This window comes from Zea mays, chromosome 3 (genome assembly GCF_902167145.1).
Source record: "Zea mays cultivar B73 chromosome 3, Zm-B73-REFERENCE-NAM-5.0, whole genome shotgun sequence".
In the NCBI taxonomy this organism is placed as follows: Eukaryota; Viridiplantae; Streptophyta; class Magnoliopsida; order Poales; family Poaceae; genus Zea; species Zea mays.
In genome coordinates, this window is record NC_050098.1 from 158953035 (window position 1) to 158958558 (window position 5524).

The following is a 5524-nucleotide window of genomic DNA, read 5'->3' on the forward strand; positions in this document are numbered from 1 at the left end:
CACATTTTTCTCTTTCTAGAGCATAAGCATTTTTAACCTTAACATGTTTCTTGTTTTCCTTGATTAGGAAGTCCTCTTGGGAGTCCAAGAGATCATCCTTTTCATGGATAGCACTAATTAGCTCATTTAATTTTTCCTTTTGTTCCATGTTAAGGTTGGCAAAAAGAATACGCAAGTTATCCTCCTCATTTTTATCATCCTCATCACTAGATGTTTCATATTTAGTGGAGGACTTTGATTTTACCTTCTTTTTGCCGTCCTTGGCCATGAGGCACTTGTGGCCGACGTTGGGGAAGAGGAGGCCTCTGGTGACGGCGATGTTGGCGGCGTCCTCGTCGTCGGAGGAGTCGCTTGAGCTTTCGTCGGAGTCCCACTCCCGACAAACATGGGCATCGCCGCCCTTCTTCTTGTAGTACTTTTTCTTCTCCTTCCTCTTGCCCTTCTTGTCGTTGTCCCTGTCACTGTCACTTGATAATGGACATTTAGCAATAAAGTGACCGGGCTTACCACACTTGTAGCAAACCTTCTTGGAACGGGATTTGTAGTCCTTCCCCTTCCGTTGCTTGAGGATTTGCCGGAAGCTTTTGATGATTAGGGCCATCTCCTCGTTGTCGAGCTTGGAGGCGTCAATTGGTTGTCTACTTGGTGTAGACTCCTCCTTCTTCTCCTCCGTTGCCTTGAAGGCCACGGGTTGCGCCTCGGATGTGGAAGGCTCATCAAGCTCGTTGATCTTCTTGGAGCCCTTAATCATGCATTCAAAACTAACAAAATTCCCGATGACTTCCTCGGGGGTCATTTGTGTATATCTAGGATTGCCACGAATTAATTGTACTTGAGTAGGGTTAAGGAAAATAAGGGCTCTCAGAATAACCTTAACCACTTCGTGGTCATCCCATTTTGTGCTCCCGAGATTGCGCACTTGGTTCACCAAGGTTTTGAGCCGGTTGTACATGTCTTGTGGCTCCTCCCCTTGGCGAAGACGGAAGCGACCGAGCTCCCCCTCGATCGTTTCCCGCTTGGTGATCTTGGTGAGTTCATCACCCTCATGCGCCGTCTTGAGTAGGTCCCAAATCTCCTTGGCGTTCTTCAACCCTTGTACTTTGTTGTATTCCTCCTTGCTTAAAGAGGCAAGGAGAATGGTTGTGGCTTGAGAGTTGAAGTGCTCGATTTGGGCCACTTCGTCCGTGTCGTAGTCCTCATCCCCTATGGATGGTACCTGTACACCATACTCAACAATATCCCATAATCTTTTGTGGAGAGAGATTAGATGAAATTGCATCAAATTACTCCACATAGCATAATCTTCACCATTAAAAGTTGGTGGTTTGCCTAATGGGACGGAAAGTAAAGGTGTATGTTTAGGAACGCGAGGGTAGCGTAGGGGGATCTTACTATACTTCTTACGCTCTTGGCGTTTAGAAGTGACGGACGCCGCGTCGGAGCCGGAGGTGGAGGTCGATGAAGTGTCGGTCTCGTAGAAGACCACCTTCCTCATCCTTTTGTGCTTGTCCCCACTCCGATGCGGCTTGTGAGAAGATTTTTCCTTCTTCTCCTTATGGTGAGAAGAGGAAGATCTTTTCTCCTTCCGCTTGGAGGATTTCTTCTTCTTCTCTCTTCTCTTGGTGCGGGACTCTTCCAATGAAGATGAAGTGCTCCCTTGGCTTGTAGTGGGCTTGTCGTCGCCGGTCTCCATCTCCTTCTTGGCGTGATCTCCCGACATCACTTCGAGCGGTTAGGCTCTAATGAAGCACCGGGCTTTGATACCAATTGATAGTCGCCTAGAGGGGGGGGGGGGGTGAATAGGGCGAAACTGAAATTTACAAAAATAATCACAACTACAAGCCGGGGTTAGCGTTAGTAATAATAAATGAGTCCGCAAGAGAGGGCGCAAAACAAATCGCAAGCAAATAAGGAGAGTGACACGTGGATTTGTTTTACCGAGGTTCGGTTCTTGCAAACCTACTCCCCGTTGAGGAGGCCACAAAGGCCGGGTCTCTTTCAACCCTTCCCTCTCTCAAACGGTCCCTCGGACCGAGTGAGCTTTCCTTCTTCTCAATCAACCGGGAACAGAACTTCCCCGCAAGGGCCACCACACAATCGGTGCCTCTTGCCTTGGTTACAATTGAGTGTTGATCACAAGAGCAAAAGAGAAAGAAAGAATGCGATCCAAGCGCAAGAGCTCAAATGAACACGGCAAATCACTCTCTCTAGTCACTAGGGTTTTGTGTGGAATTGGAGAGGATTTGATCTCTTTGAATGTGTCTAGAATTGAATGCCTAGAGCTCTTGTAGTAGTTGAGAAGTGGAAGACTTGGATGGCTATGAATGTGGGGTGGTTGGGGTATTTATAGCCCCAACCACCAAATGTGGCCGTTGCTGGGAGCTCTCTGTTCGATGGCGCACCGGACAGTCCGGTGCACACCGGACAGTCCGGTGCCCCCTGCCACGTCATCGTTGCCGTTGGATTCTGACCGTTGGAGCTCTGACATGTGGCCCCGCCTGGATGTCCGGTGTACACCGGACATGAACTGTTCATTGTCCGGTGCGTCGGTATGGGCGCGCCTGCCGACTGCGCGCGCAGAGTGCGCATTAAATGCGCTTGCAGGTGACCGTTGGCGCGGAAGTAGCCGTTGCTCCGTGGTTCACCGGACAGTCCGGTGCACACCGGACAGTCCGGTGAATTTTAGCGGAGCGGCTGCCGCGCGAACCCGAGGCTGGCGAGTTCCGGAGGCCGATCTTCCTTGGAGCACCGGACATGTCCGGTGCACACCGGACAGTCCGGTGAATTTTAGCGCGCTGGCTTCCGAGAAAACCCGAGGGTGAAGGGTTTGAGTCTGAGTCCCCTGGTGCACCGGACAGGTACTGTTCACTGTCCGGTGGCACACCGGACAGTCCGGTGCGCCAGACCAGGGGTGCCCTCGGTTGCCCCTTTGCTCCTTTGTTGAATCCAACACTTGGTCTTTTTATTGGCTGAGTGTGAACCTTTTACACCTGTATAATCTATACACTTGGGCAAACTAGTTAGTCCAAAGATTTGTGTTGGGCAATTCAACCACCAAAATTATATAGGAACTAGGTGTAAGCCTAATTCCCTTTCATACACGATAAATCCACGTAACGTGCGCAACATGCGCAATTGTGGCTCGCGGCAGACACACGGTGCCTACAGGGCATGCAAAAAATACGCGACTCAGCGATGGCGGTCTGACTCAACGGAAGCGATCCGATTAATGGAGAGCGCGACATAGCAATCACATGACGCAGCTAAGTTCGAACGACACAAATATTGTGTCGTGTTGCCAGGGCGCAGTCAATATTCAGCTAATGCCATAACTCAGCCGATTACCAACACATCCTGATCGGCGTGTCTGAGTACCCATTATACAATTTAATCGCTCGACTTGAGTCTTAAAGCTCAACACATCATAAATATTTAGAGCGATCCGAGTCTACGTAGTATAGTCTGCACACACGTTTTAATAATTTTCTGCTAATTATTTACTATGAGAAATAAAACAGAAAAATAATAATAGAATTAATGCATGAGCATAAGCAGATCAGATACATAAAAACATTTTCCATGCTTAAACATGCATTTTAATAATTATCTGCTAAATATCCGCTACGAGAAATAAAAGCAGATAAATGAACATCAAAATTATTGCATGAGTAGAACACATCAGGTGTAAAAGGCAACTTCCTTGTATGTAAACATGCATTTTTTAGTAATTATTTACTACAGGAAATAATTAATTGAGGTAGAAGCCGTAACATAAAACATGTTTTATTCTATTTGTTATTTTCAACAGGAAATAAATAGAATAAATATGATATGTATTCATGTAAAATATGAGAAATCACATAAAAAATGGAAGTTGTTTTGCTAATTAGTCACTCAAGAAATATTAATTATGTTAGAAACTTTCTAACGGTGAGCTTGGAAGAAGATTTTTTCATAATCTCAATATAAACAAAGGCAAAACAACCGGTCAAACCTCTATACATGCATGGCCCTGCCGCTCTCTTTCTGAAGCGACGCATTAAATAGATAAGCTGTTTGATCCGGATTTGTTGGTTGCTGCCAGCTGCTCGCCCTACGTGGTCACGTGGTCAAAGAAAGACCCAAAACTGACGCCTATTTTTTAGTTTTATCCCCACGCGATTAAAGGACGACGTGGCTTCGCGCTGACCCTACCGGCACGGACGAGCGCTTCTCCTGGCGCTCGTATGGTCTCTAGCGTGCAGCATGACCTCCGTCCTGGACGTGGCCTCGGCGAGAGCGCGACTTCCGGCGCGTGTGCAGCGCAGTGTAGTGCGAGCGCGACCCCGACTCGAGGGCACGACCGTCATGGGCTTCGGGCCCTGCGACGCGGTAGGATCGGCGACGCGCGACGCGCGACGTGAGGTCAGGGCGCTAGGCGGATTGCGCAGTGCGACCCTATTTTCTTTTGCATGGGCACGTTCTCCGGAACCCACCAGAGATTGTGGAGCAGCAGAAAAGGACTCCCACCGGAACAAACATGAGAGCAGGGAGTTCGGCTAGATGAGATCTATGAACAGTAGATCCAAAAAAAATACCGTTCGATTGCGTAGAGGGTAATCGAAGCCTGTCGCGTAGGACAGTTCGGCTAGGCCGGTGACCTGCCGGTTTGATGAAGAGTTGATGCAGATCTGATCCCGCAGCAACGTCGAGGTAGAGCGTGCTGATAACGTGTTGAGAACTACGTTACCACGGATCACCAGATCCGCTCCCTTCCCTCCCGTCAGCAGTAGAGGCGTAAGAAGATGTAGAGAACCCGTCTCCCTTCACATAAACATCACAGAGGAAACACACGAGACACTGGATATAGGGTTGGGCCTCTGGCCTCTTTCTGATCTACTCATATGATGGGGTGTACAGGTTCCTTATATAGAGATGTGAGACCCCTCAGGGGCAAAGCCGGTATTTGCCCACATAACCCTAACTAGGGTTACTTAACAGTAGTTACAGTTTTGAGAGAAGCTATTTTTATAAGTTTGTAACATATATATAAAGGTTTAAGCAAATAAGTTTCTATAAAAATAGTTTTGCTCGATATTATTAATATAAATATTTTTATATATGTTTGATTAAAACAGAAATGTTCTCCGGAAAGCGAGAATGTGTAGTTTTTGACACAAGGTTGCAGTAAAAAGGGCATGGGACATAGTAATTATACCGGGGCCCGTACTTTGAGGCTCCCTTTTCCATTTCCCGCCGCTTGTGTTCGGCTTCGGCCCGGCCCTTCTTTTCGGCCGCCGCGACGTCACTCTCACTGACGTGCGGGGACCTACCTCCCTGCACCCCCCACGTGCTTGCGGAGGCGACTGCGCGTGACGGTGAGGACCGCTTTACAGATGGGCCGTCGTTAAGTGAGGTCGCATGCAGACCCATATTGTTACCGGGACAGGCCACAAAGTGGAGAGAGCAAACAATATAGGCCGTGTCAATACTGTTCGCTACGACTCGTTCGAGACTAGTTTTATTGGCCCGCCTGGCCCGGTCT